Raw genomic sequence first — 14,810 nt, 5'->3', positions numbered from 1 at the left:
TTAAATCCTTTTTGATCATAGACAGGAGAGGTATTTTTGCTATCCCCTACTCCTATTTTTACCCTCAAATCTTCTGTTACTCTGCCCACAATTTTTACTTTGACCCAAGTGTTATTAAATCCTCTATTATATTAATGTACCTTTTTGGGACTCATTTTCTCATTAATACCTCTCTCAATATTTTATCATAAATCTCTTTAATAAATACCATACATAGCTTTTTTTCCCTTATATCTTTCTATTAGTTGTCTCATACAAAACACTAGTGTTAACATTGACTTTCCAGGCAAAAAAACTAGACTGGTTCTTTGTTACTCATATTCTACTCATATTCTACTCTTATTCTTTTGTCTATTACATTTCCCAGGTCTTCATACTATGACCCATAAGCTTTATGCCTCTATAATTACCCGTATATCTCCATTGCCCCTGTTATAATACATACATCACTCATTTTTCAGTAGTCTATAAATTATTGTGCAATAATAATCTGTAATAACTGATACAATTCAGTAATAAACAGATTATAGTAAAGGGTAGTGTCATTTCTTCCACGTATAGATGGGTTAAATTTAATATAAAAGGGCACACAACTGTCATTTCTACTCGCTCCTTTTTCATTTTACGATTTTTAAACAAATGTTGTTCAGTGACATTCGTTCGATACAGTCGTGTGCTCAATCTTATCACCTGTTATCTTTCATTTTAAATATGAATTGTCCAAAGTGCATAAAACTTATTGCAATTTCATATTTTATAATTCACACGTTTTTTAGTTCTATTTAAAATTTAATTTTTGATTTTTGTGTTATTTCTTCTTTACGGTATGCTTACATTGTACATCGTCTTACAAGCACTAATTGTTGCTATATTTGTAATACTTTATTCTTAGTTATAGCTTTTAAATTTTTTTTTTTTTTCATTTTCACTGTTTGTTTTTCTTTATTAATAATATTGTTACGAATGATGTTACTTTTACTTAAAAATTTTTTGTAATTGGGCTTGTCCCGTTTGAAACTTATATAAATAAATAAATAAATAAATGCAAGATGTGGCCTGGAATATATTATAAAATCACAATAAATCTAAATATATTTTATTGAAACTTTGTTTTTATATCACAAAGGTATCTTCCATTTCACAGGAAAATTATAAGGTTTAAAGTTAAATTTAACGAGAACATCTATTAAGTTGGGAATCAGAAAAAGTGAGATGAGTTATTAAGTTATTGCAGAAAACTTAAACTAATATATTTTTAGCTTTGCGTCGAAACTACAACTAAAGGTATAATTTTAAAAATTATTAGATACTTTGGTGTATCACTTATACTGACTGTACGAAATGATGTATAATGTAGATATTAATTTTTTATAGCATACAAATTTTTATAGTTAAAAAAAAAATTAAGTGCAATAACGAAGAATAAATTTTAAATTGGAATAAAACTACAATGACTATATTTTAAATAAAAACAGCTTTAAACTGTCTCATATTGAAAAGTAAAAAAAAAATTAAAAAGAGACGTAACTTGTTATGCTAAGTAGGGTCACATAGATTTATATTATAAAAAGTAAAATGTTGACGTGAATTTTCAGTATATAGCGATAACTGTTAAAACAAGAGAAATGTTCTTAATAATTAAATAATATGGTGATTTCATATAACGTAATTTAGTGTTTTAGTCGACTTCATCTTTATGTGTTGGCACAAATAGTCCAGTTTCCTACTTTCGATATTCCGGTAAAGCCGGAAGGTCGCCAGTAATATTTCCATTAAGTTTAACTGGTGCGTGATGTTTCATACAGCTATACATAATTTCTTATCATTTATAAATATGTTATAAATCAAAATGTTTGAAGACACAAGTTCCTATTTGTCCTCTAGATAATCTCACATTTATCAATGTGTAAATGGATGAGATTATTTTTTAAAGCCAAATGATAACCAATAACTGTGAAACAAAATGGTCTTGTATTGAAGAAATAATTAAATTTTGCTGATTAAATACCGTGAAATTTTGTTATAATTTGTTTAAAGGATTTTTTCGTTAAATTAAAATTTACAAATGAAATAAGGGTATAAATATAAATAAGGGATAAACCAGTTTGTCCGTGAAAAAGATTGTTTGATAGGCTGGTACGCACGATTTCATTTTTTTTCGAGCTGCAGTCCCATACGTTTTCCCCGCGTTTTCGAGAGTGACCGGTATATTGTCGTCATCGTCGCCTCGTGTTTCTCCGCCCGGCACTTTTTTTTTTTATAATCTTTCAACAAACCCGAAAAAATGGTCTTCGCCATCTCAGCTAGTTAGAAATATTTCGCAGAAGATTTTAAAAATGTTTTTAAATAAACAAACGAGTGGATGGAAAGCATTCAGCAAACATGATCTTAGATTATAATAATATGCGTTATATTTCTTTAAGTTGTAAAATATTCATCATTCATCATTGTTTGCGTGTATACGATAGAACAATATTTGAGTTGCTCAAAAGATAAAATAAGATACCGAATTGCGTTCGTGCCAGTATGATTCATTTAACCTTGTCTACATGCGACTAAAGTGTTTAATAAAAAAATATCAATTTGTTTTTCGGATGAGGTCTTCAATTGCGCTATTTGTTTTCTTTATATAGATGAATCGATCATTAGTAATTAAAACTTAAACGCTAATGAACATGTGACGGGATATTAGAACATTGTGCCAGCGTATTTAGGATAGCATAGAAGTACAATCGCACGAACACATGTGTGCACTCTTTTTGGCGCCTGACTGTAGACGATTTCGGATTTTTCTCAAGCTGCACGCGTTCAGTCTGTGCTTTCCAACGTAAATCGACGGCCGTCTGTACCGTATAATTGCAACCCGTAACTTTCGATCATTTGTGCACACAACATTAGTTTTGGTTTGCGTTATTTTTTACATTTTAGACATACTAGATTAACAAATCCGAATGTAAGTGACAAAATGTAATTAAAAATATAATTAGGTTGTAAAAATGATCTACCAATAAAATCGAATTAATGCTAAATAAAATTTGTAAGTAACAGTATTGACAAAACTTTTTAAAAGTGATGAATAATATTTAATTAATTTTTGTAGTATTTCAATTTTACAACAAAAGTTATTATTGTGTTTCTGTCGTGAAAAATTGGAATACATTCTGATAAACGAATATTTTTTCCCGGTTAATGAATAATATTCGGATAAATAATTTTTATTTTAATTAAACATTTATTTAGTGAGTATTATCGTTGAATTTTCGTTTACCGACATCAGACGATATTTTTGTCATTATAGAACTTAAATTATAAGATTCTATACATGTGCATGTGTATAGAATATAAAATAAAAAATAAATGAAAATAAGAATTGTAGATATAATAAAATAAAATCATATTTATATTTTCTTAATATAAAAGTTGAACACGTGATTTTACCAACCATTTGTTTAGTGTTTCACTATTAATGTTGTAATTTGTTTCATTAGACGTAGCCAAAAATTTATAATATTTGGTTAGAAGACACGGTAAAAAAATTCCATATTTTGGACCTTTTTTTTGCTCACCACTTAGAAAAGAATAATCCTTTTTTTTGGGGGGCCCTCCCTCTTGCTACGTATGTTATAATTAATTAAATTTGACGATGAAATCTTATTTTTATTTTTAAGAATTACTTTCATGTAAATTGATGACTATTTTCTTTTAATATGAAAAATTTAACAAATTTCATGACAGAGAAATTATTAATATTTTGAATCAGTACCAATAAATGTTTGTAAATTGTATATGAAAATATTATTAGCAAGCTTTATATATTTTTATCCTAAAAATGCCTCTACGATTATTCCTAAACAATTACTACCATAGGCAATTGTCTATGGTGCCTGTTTGTCAATGGCATTTACTATAAGATTTATTATTTGAAAATACTGTAATTATGATTCAAATCATTATTTATGTATGTATCCATGAGCTACCGGAAAATTTTGGTGGACCCCTTAAATTTGGGGCTTCTCGTAAATATATGGGCCTGCATTTTCTAATAGGTATAGTCACTTCTTGGTTATCATAATACTATGATAAAGCAATTAATAAGATTATAATATCAGCCTTAATCAATGACTAACATAAGTTATAAAATTGCTCAACAAAATAATTATTAGAGTATTTTTTATAATTAGTCAAAAACCTATACATTTAGCAAATGTCTATTTGGACGTTTGTTGGACAATTTTAAACCGAATATAAGGCGATAACAATTTACATCACACGTTATGTTATTAATATTGAAGTGTTGATTCGTTATCTGTCTGGTTAAATAAATTATTTTTAAATTTAATGTTTTTTGTTATAAACATAAGTTTTGTTTAAAATTAAATGTTTTGTCTAGATATAGTTGTTCTGTTACTTTTATTGATAACTCGGGATTTAGATCCTATACATAAATGATAGAAATGTTTGAATTTTTTATTAGTGCTTAATTTTTTTTTAAATAGCTCAAAAAGCGATTCAGATAAAAGAAAATTTTGATGAGCAAAAAAAAAGATAATTGGAGGCCCCTGTTTTAGGTGTGATTGGGCCGCCCTTTACCCTTAGGTAAAAATCCTGGTGGTCCCTTTTTCCCCAATCCAGTGCTCGATATACAGGTAATGTTTACCATAAACAATCATCAAAACGACAGTTTTATTTCTCAAAATTAAATTATAAGTTTATGGTCTCAGTTGAAATTCAATTTAAATAAATTAGTACCAACTACATCAATACTACTGTTTACAAATAATTAAGTTTTTTAATCATTGAACTATTTTATTACATTAAAAATTACAAAATCATCATCACAATTATCCAAATAATTTTATTTTGTTGCTTATTGCTCAGAAAAATTAATTTTTTAAACATCATAATTTATAATTATTCGGATAATTATGGTAATGATTTTGTAATTTTTAATGTTACAAAATAATTAAATGACAAAAAAACTTAATTTTAATGAATCAATTAAAACGTAAAATTATTATTGTGTAGATTTTATGTAATTATTTACATTTCATAAACTGGAATATGAATAATTCTCTTAATTCAGTTAATGAGGGAAATTATTGTTGATATGGTGAACTATTTACTTCTAATTTGTTAATATGAACTTTCGTAGGGTTAAGCTGGTAGAATTTTACCTTATCCTTATGCGTATACTTACTTTGACTCCTATTAGATAATCGAATAAATTAAAATATTTAAAAAAATATTAAATTCAGTAAAGTTAATTAAATTTTTCCCATTTATGTTATACTTAAACGCATTAAATTGTCATAAAAGTTAGTGACATTGATTAGTATTATCGATTATTTTGAAGTATGTCCTTTAAGTATTGTCACATTTCGTTTACACTTTTAGAGTTTAATAAATAATATTTTCAGTTGATAAGAGTTTTGATTGAGTATATATTCAAATATATTCTTGTTCAAGTTTAAAAATGGTTCCTAAATGCCATGTACAGTCCTAAGTTTTCTCTATTTAGTTGTCAAAAAGTCAAGTCTTCAAAAAAGTAAAATAAATTAAAAAATATATCTGTACATATATCTTCAACTTTTTTTTATAGTTTATATAAAAATGTTCAAAATGAAGTACTCTATCATTTATTTATTCAATTTAAAACTGTATAATTATTGAGTTAGAATTTTTTTTTCAACTTTCAGCGTTACTTGATAAAATGTAATATAATCGTATTTTTGGCGACAAAAAAATTACAAATAAAATAAATAATCGTATTAAATTTTATTTTTACGATTTATATAAGTTTAATTATAAAAAGTTTTGTTCTTTGTATTTTCAAATGACTCTTCTTGATTTTTATACCTTAGTATAAAGAGCGTTTATTAAAAAAAAAACTCGGATTATTTTACCATCATATAGGTTTTTCTTGAAATAGCTATTGAAAAAATACATTAAAAATTTTGTTTTCAAGATTAATCTTTTCCAATTCAAGTCATGAATGTAGATTTTATTCAGATAAATAAGAAAATTGATGATAATATTTTATAAATGTAAACTATTTTTTTGTGAATTATGAACTTCGTTTGAAGTTATTCAACTACATTATTCTTTCTTGAATATTATTTTTGTTTATCGGTATACAGAAATGTAATTTTTAAAATGTTTAAAAAAGCAATGACAGCAGGATACGTTGCTTTAGACATAGTAGACATTATGTTTACTTTTTCTTGGCTTCCTCGAATAGACGATAATTTGAACGAATGAAACATTCATTTTATACTTGTTTGAAACTTTTCACTTGAAAAATTGTTTTAATGAAAGATTTCATGTTGCCGCAATATATAATTAACTTGCTTATTTATTAGATAATGATCTAATTAAGAAAATTACTGCTCGATAATAACTTTTGTACCAACATATCACAAGTTGTTAATATATTTATATATAGGTAGGAATAGGTGCGAAGCCGAGAAAAGTCCACTGATAAAAATAGAACAGTGAAATATCGTTCCAAAGTTGTTATTGACCAGTTATTTTTTTAATTAGATCATTATCTAATAAAGAAGCTAGTTGTGTTACCATTTGAAAAAATAAAGTTGACATCTTTATAAGGTATAAGGGATGAACATAAAAAAAAAAAAAAGAGTCCTGATTAAGGATGACTTTGGAATAGTCATGGAACTAAAAGAAAACAGTAAAAAAATTCTCAATATACGGAATGATCCGAACTAGTTACGATACTAATTTTCTCAGAAACATGACACGGATATCTCCTAATATTTATCAACACTTACTATAAGATTACATAAACACATAAAATAAAGTTCGAGAGGTATTAAAATATAACCGTCCGGTTCAACAGTTTCATTTAATAATTATTTACACGAGAAATATATTATAAATATATCGTTAGTAAATCTCACTAACGAGTATATTAAAAATAATGAACAAAGTTAAATTTTAGCTGATCAAATTAAAATGAGTCGAAAAGACCAAGTAGAAAATTTGGCAAAAGATGGTGTGTCAGAACACGTGAGACAACAACAACCGGAGAGAGGAGTGTTCATCGATGGCACTCGGTGATCGGCCGCGGTTCAGTAAATAGACTTTGCACCTTAGCTGGAAAACGAAGATACTCTAATCAGGATGGACTCGCTATGTAAAAAGGTGGTTGATGAGAAAGAGAAGGTATCCATGTACAGAGCGTACCTCAAATTATACGGTACCGTGTCAAACAATTGGCAATTTCAAATTTTTGTAAAAAGAAATATTATTAGGTTCAAAAATCACTACAATAAGATGTAGTTAAATATATTTATTTTTATTATTTTAGGGTAAAAAAACCTTATTAATTTACTTAAATTGGATTTTACTTAATTTTTAAATAATTATTACGATGGAATAAAAATTATAAACAATATTGTTTTTATAACACTTTCTAATAGCCTAAATGGTCGAATAGACCAATCATTCCTAATAAAAATTGTTTTAATACATAGAGTGATTATTTAGCGGGGGCGGATCGCACATTCATCATATGAGCTGTACCCATCCGCCGCTACATTCTCACTCGATGCATTAAAACTCTTGCAACGGATAGAATGATCCATCGTACAAAAATAATTGTTTGTAATTTTTTTCTATCTTAATATTGAGCAAAATAAGCGTTCATATCTACGAAAATTAATTTGAACTTTTAATTTTAACAGGTATTTAATTGTGAAGGAATGGAAAAATAAATTTATTTAACTATATATGATTGTACAGTTTTTTGAAATTGATATTTTTTCTCTTTACAAAAATTAAAAATTTCCAAGTTTTTCTAAGAAAATTAATGTCTTAATATGTTTGGATAATTCTATATATATTGGTAACTGTAATAAAAAAAAATAAAAAAAGGTGGTAGTATTACGAGGGTAGATATGAAGTATGAGGTTAAAGAGTATCTCGAGTGCGAACTATGTTGAGTTATCAAATAATAAAATATCCCAATCTCGTCTATTCTTATTCGTGTTTATTATGTAAATGTTTTGAATTGACTGAGTTAATCTTATGGTGATTTCTCGCTTCAGTGTTAACAATCGTTAATAGAGTCTTGCGTTTATTTCGTTTAATTAGCTTTTGTGTGTATATTCTGAAAGATTCTCTACAATGGGACCTGTGTCTATTATGATTTGTTATTATTTTTTTTTATACTTTTCAAACTCTTTTTATATTATTCTATTTACTAATAATATTTTCGATATCGATATTCTTAAAACTCACTCTGAACTTGTTAAAATAAATTTATAATAATATATGTCTGTCTATATTTAAAATATAATCAACATGGCAGTGGTGGCCCAGCGTTCCTCAGTGTAAAACTTTGACTGACGCGGACACAGTTAATCTCGTTAGTATATATTAAATATTATTTCAATACGCCTTTTACTATCCTTTACGCCAACTGCGTTACCGAAAGGTAATTGGTATAGTCCTTTATGGCTGGCGGGTAAACTCGCAGAGGATATTTTCGAAATGTAGTTTCCTACCTTATGAACTATATATTTTATAATGAACTCTACCCGGACTACTAGTTCTAGAACTGGCTCTAGTCAACAGATATAGTGCACTTCAAAAATATTCTTTTACAATTTTATTACTACTCTATACCTCAACTGCCTGCACGTTACCGGAAGGTAATTGGCTTAGTCCTTTATGGCTGGCGAGTCCACAGGCAAAGGTACTCCTACAAAGACTAATTAATTCTAATTACAAATTACGCTTCTTCACTTTGTTCGGCACATTTAACACTGTCCAGAAATGAAGGGCGCAATAATATTTAAAACTTATATAAGATGCAAACTATATTTATTTCTTATAAGGATATTAGGCAGTAGTAAAAATAAATAAAACTTATTTCTAGGTAAAATATTAATAAATCATCTAAAACAATGTTCACCATTCAGAATGATATGGAAAAAAACTAAGTTTTAGGAATAAAATATTTACCTATACTGACGCAAATTCCATGTAAGAGAATATTGACCATGAGCAGTCCAGAAAGAAACCGATCGCAGAGGACCGCTTTTTATAAAAAAAAAATGGCTTTTTATATTTCGGATAAAGTAAGCCAGCGATCTCTAGTGAAATTCCTGAGATGCTGGATAATTAATTGTGATTGGTTAATTATGATAGAAATCCTGATGTGGGCGTAGTTAATGAATTGTAGGGGGCAGGTTTGAAACATGTGTTAATAAATGGTTATTTTGATTACCCTAAAAGGGAATCGTTGCTTAGATGATTTTTGCTTTATTCGTATATATGTGATATTTCGTACATGTTTTAATAATTATACTACATAATAGTGATAAAGAATGTCTGACAGAAGAAATATCAGAAGATTAAATCTATAATGTATATAACAATAAATCGAATTTTTTATTTCATAGATTTACTCGTATAATAGTAAATTTTACGTATTAGATGAAAGTAATTTTAAGAAGAATTTTAAATGGTTTGTTAAAACGCTAATTGTTTTCCTTTTATTAGTATACATTAGAAACTTATTCAAATTCCTTAGTACCTCAAACAAGTTATAATTTTTTGTGGTTTTAAATAAGATAGTATTTAAAAAATGTATGCATTTCAACATAGATTATTATATTTTTATACCCTTCTCGTGTTCTTGTAAATTATGTAAACTTGTTTTTATTGAACACCTTTGTCAGATAAATTTGAAATTTGTACTTTTAAGAAAATCATCAAACAGTGTAAGCTCGTTATTATTTCAATACTTTAATCTTTTTATATTAAAGTTTTAACTTTAATACTTTCAAAGAAGATCATAAATATGCAATTTATACACTTCGTTTCGTTTTTGAAACTACCGAATAATCTGTCATGCGAAAAATTATTTGTTAAGTCAGTAAATGACCCCACAGAAAATTGAGAACCTTAGACTTTTAATTATTGTCACTCTAAATTGATAACTTTTTAGGTATCTGTAAAACTTTGTTTTAATTCTATTTTTTGTAACGAACTTTGAATTAAATCATTTTAATTTTTCGTGTTTCAAAAAACATAAATTAATTACAACTTTTTAATGTTTAAGTAAACATTTTTTTAGTAAAAAGTGTTGTAACTATTATATATATATATTTTAATTTTATAAAGAAATGTAAAAGTCTCCAAAATTATTATTACAATGATTATTTTTTTTTTACAGTAATGCTAACTTTTTGTTGCACCACTGGCAGTGCAATATAAATTTTAAAATAATTTGGTAATTCCTAATTTTCAATTTTATAAAAAAATCAATATAATGAGACATAATGAGCAATTATTTTCTATTGATCGTATTGCATTATATTATTAAAAGAAAAAAAACTTTCAAGAGAAAAACAATTTGTTGTTGTTTTCACTCGAAAAACAGAATATCGATAGAATTGTGTGCATTGATGAAATATTTCGAAGTACCGGATATCTAATGGCTGTTAGTGGACATCTTGTCAAATATCTGTATCCAAAAAAAATGAAATTTAATGATATAATAATAATATTTTTAGTAGAGTAAAAATTGATTGATAAAGAAGAAGATGATAGTAAAATGTAAAATGATATATTTTATTATTTTTAGCAATACTACTTAGTAATCTACCAAAATCATGTATAATTATTTTCAACATTCCAGCACTGTTTGGTACCATCTTTAATGCATTTCTATGTTAGATATTAACTTAATAATGTAGTTTTTTTATTAATATTTAAATATTTGTAAAATAAATAAGCTTAATAAAAAAATCAATAAGAAAAAAGTATATTTATTAAAATTTAATATGATAAATTATAAGATAGTTTGTCTTGTAAAATTACGTATATTTAAATGTTTAATATATTTTATATAAAACCGTACAAAATTGTTTATACCTACTCCTTAAATATTTATGTTTAATAGATGTATGGGGTGTTATAAAAATTGTTATATTGACATTATTTGCTATTATTAAAAATAAAAGCTTTTTAAAAGAGAATATTTCTTGATATTGTTATAAACTATATGCATATTATTAAAATATAAAGACTTGCGAGATATTTAATTAAAAACAATTTAAGATTTCACTTTCATAATTTTTTTTATATTTATACATATACTTTAGGTGATATAAATAGCTATGATGTTTAACCGTCTTAAAATTTATTCATAAATTAATTATTTTTAATATTTAAAGAACTAAAATAATTAGTTATCTAGAAAAAAAATGTAATCCGAATGTGAAAAATTTCTTTTGTTGGTGAAATTAATAAAAATGAATGCGTGTCATATCCCATGTTGAAATTATAAGAGGAGATTTTGTGTTGAGAAAAAATGGTATAGAATGTTCATATTTTAACTAAATTTGAACCCCCTTCCTTAAATTAAATCCTAGTACGTGCCTGTGGTTGAAGTAATAATCAAAGTTCGTCTTAAACAGTGTTAAGCTTAAGGATTTATTGATCGTCATGATTAGATCCTATTGTCAATATTATCATAGAATTCTACATTTCGTAATCTATTTTTATTGTTTGTTACGATGTTAAATTTTAATTTATGACAGATAAACATAAAATTGTTATGTTTTAAAAGATTTTAGTAAATTATGTATTTATATAATTTGTTCAGTAAATAAGAAAAGGGGTTTCTTATGTTTATAAAAATTGAACAGATTCCTTACTTACTGAATACTTTGTATAATTACACAAACATTTTTTATTCGTTAACATTAATTGAATATGCAATCATTATTAATTAATTCAATAATAACATTTATTTAAACATGCGTTAATTTTCCCTCTTCTCAAAGTAAATATTTCTATTAATTACTATAGAAATCTGTCATTAGTATTAGCCTTTTATATTGTATTTTTTATTATTAGAAAAATCTAATTATAGCAGAATTTAATAAGTATCTTAAAAGTAACATATACAGAATGTTCAGTAAGTAAGGAAACAGGTCAATTGTTACTAACAATGAGAACATTAGAAACACGTTTCCTTACTTATTGAACACCCTATATGTAATTTTAAAGTATTCTATAGAATACTGTATTAGGATTAAAGTCTTATCATACCACATAAATATATACATGTACTTGGATAAATATAAGCACATCATTATTACTCAATAAAGTAAAATTCCATCAGATTTTTGATTGAAGTATATATTTGATAAGAAAAAATATTTTTAATTAGTTGTCTAATCAGGGAAGATTAAGGTTTGTTGATTGGGCAGATATCCTTTGTAATTCATTATATTAGCATAGTTTTGATTTTCTAATTACTGTTATTATTTTTTATCACTTTATTTTTGTTTTAAAAACGATGTCAAAAATCATTTATTTAAGATAAATCTACTTCGAAGATGACATTCACGTCATTATTTAGTATTTGAGATGTATAATTTTCAAATAATAGAAATTAAAATTGACAAAATTGACCCAAAATTTGTACAAACATTTTAATTGTATATTTTGTAATGCATCGCCGTGAAATATGAAACATGGTTCAATAATCATTTGTAAGTTTATCAAAACAAAAGATTTTATTTTAATAACATTTAAAATTATTTGTTTGTACCAATAACAAGACATGTTTAAAGGAATTTAACATTTAAATTTTAAATAAAATAAATTTGTTAAACCGTTGAATTGAACAGAATTTCTCCAACAGGTTATTTTAAAACATTTATATTTATATATTTTATATGATCATTTAAAATTAAATTTATTTAAAAGACTTTCAACCAAAAATAACGATTAATTGGAAAATGTATCATTTTTAATGAATAGTTCTTATAGTGATGCGATAAATAAATTCAGAAACATAAGTGTAAAATGTCAGTACACCAATATCATTTTTGTAGGTTTAATTGTTAAAATATTACATATCGGATAGTCATTTTTGTGACACTCTGTAAATTTTTCAATAAACACTAAATTATATTGTTCAATAAGGATACGCTTTCCATAAAATTGTATTTGACCCATATAAGTATGTATGAGGAAATTAAAAATTAATTGTCCTTTTTTAATAAAAAAAAATGTTACCATAAAACGAAACTCGATAAAGGAACTACTTTCTCATATTAAAATAAACATTTTAATGGATTGGGTTATCTATACAATAAATTTATATCGATTATAACTAATAATATAATAAATTTTATTTTCTTATTTCATAGTTTTTGCAAAGATTTATCTAATGAAATATCTTTAACTAATAGAGTTGTATTTCAAATGGGCGATTATGGGCTAATGTATTAATTAGTAATGAGACAACACAACAAATAAAAAATTATTTTTTGAAATATGCACAGTATTAGTACAGTTTAATGTATTTTTTTTTTTTGTAACTATGAGTAACACATTTTTTTAAAAAAATGTTATGTTTTTATGTCATAAATACAAACAGTCTAAGAAAAGTACCCTGATATTCCTTATTTATTTATGTCCCCATTATGTCATTACCAACATATTCGTTATCAATTTCATAAATAAATTCTGAATGAACGCAGCACCCCCCGGCGTTATTCACGCAGTTTTGTTAATGACGAGGACTGTATGAATGAATGTAAAATGAATTTTCAAAACATATAACAATTAAATTTTACATGATTCATAAAATCTTATATATACACCAATACTAGATAGGGGGACACTTAATACTAATCCCATAATGGCGCTGATACAAACAAATAGTAAATTACAAATGTGAATAAATCTTAAAATGAAGATGAACAAGCATTATACTTATCGGCTGATGATAATGTTGAATATTGAATAGATTAATTGAAATCAAATGCAATTACTTGACCAACGTGTACAATATGCTTTGAGTGGTACTGTGATGTATCTTAGAAAATATATAGACCCAACAGTCATATACTGAGCGCACAAGGGTGCGACAATCGCAAAGGTGATATTTCACTTTTTACAACAAACAAATTCAAAACTATGGGCTCGCAAGCGCCAAAGAGCTTATAGCTGAAACGCACTAAGATGGCGGCGACAATGCAGAGAGAAGACGGACAACAACTCGTAGCACAACGATAGCATAAATAATCACAACACAATTCCTCGACAGCACATCCGACTGATGTATATCCAACAAATTCATTGTTGGGATTACATTTTTTCTATACAAAAATAATATTACCTTTTCTCTTGGTTAAAATAATTTTTTAATTTATATTTATATATTTAAACATCATCTAAAATATTTTTTCTACCTCTATTAAAAAAAATTCCGATTTATACGTGTCTTGAGGGAAACGTATTGTACCAAAAATGGTCCTAACAAATTAAAAGTTCACTTTGTATGAAAGGAAGAATTTTTTTAAAAAATTGACTACTAATTGTAAAATAACGATTACCATTAGTTATTTGTTCTTTTTATATAGTTGTTAATCAAACAATAAAACTACCAGACCTTGAATACTGTTTAAAACAATATTAATGGCTCAATATAGGGGAATCAATAGTATTTAGCGGATCTCTTAATAGTTTTATATGGTAAACATATTCATGGAATAAGAATCATAAGACTTAATTAGTATGTTTTAAGATCGAAAGATTTTACGCCCAAGTCATTGTTTTATAATATCGACTAATGCGTTTTTCGTAGTACATATTAGAATTAGATAACATTTTAATTAAAAACCCTTTATAACTGTTTAGATAAAGTTTTGGAAAATTAAATGGAAACATGTGCATTTTATTCCTCAGTTAGTTTTTGTAGCAAATTCCTCTAGTTGGCGATGATCTTAGTTAATAATCTAATGTAAACAGCATGATATTAA

At 25.9% G+C, this 14,810-nt stretch overlaps 1 protein-coding gene across 6 annotated transcripts in view; it reads left to right on the top strand.

Moving 5' to 3' along the window:
- Positions 1 to 2,714: 2,714 nt before the first annotated feature.
- Positions 2,715 to 14,810, top strand: part of LOC126895074 (neuropeptides capa receptor-like) — a 62,805-nt gene continuing 50,709 nt past the window's right edge. For 2 of the 6 annotated variants that reach the window (XM_050666554.1, XM_050666551.1), the window contains exon 1: positions 2,715 to 2,953. The gene's annotated coding sequence lies outside the window, so the exon portion shown is untranslated. Of the gene's footprint in view, positions 3,038 to 14,810 lie in introns of all 6 variants that reach the window. The other 4 variants (XM_050666555.1, XM_050666549.1, XM_050666550.1 and 1 more) reach the window with 3 other exon arrangements.

The sequence above is a fragment of the Daktulosphaira vitifoliae genome, unplaced genomic scaffold, assembly GCF_025091365.1.
Source record: "Daktulosphaira vitifoliae isolate Bord-2020 unplaced genomic scaffold, ASM2509136v1 Scaffold_1, whole genome shotgun sequence".
NCBI lineage: Eukaryota > Metazoa > Arthropoda > Insecta > Hemiptera > Phylloxeridae > Daktulosphaira > Daktulosphaira vitifoliae.
This window is presented reverse-complemented; position numbering and strand designations above follow the sequence as displayed.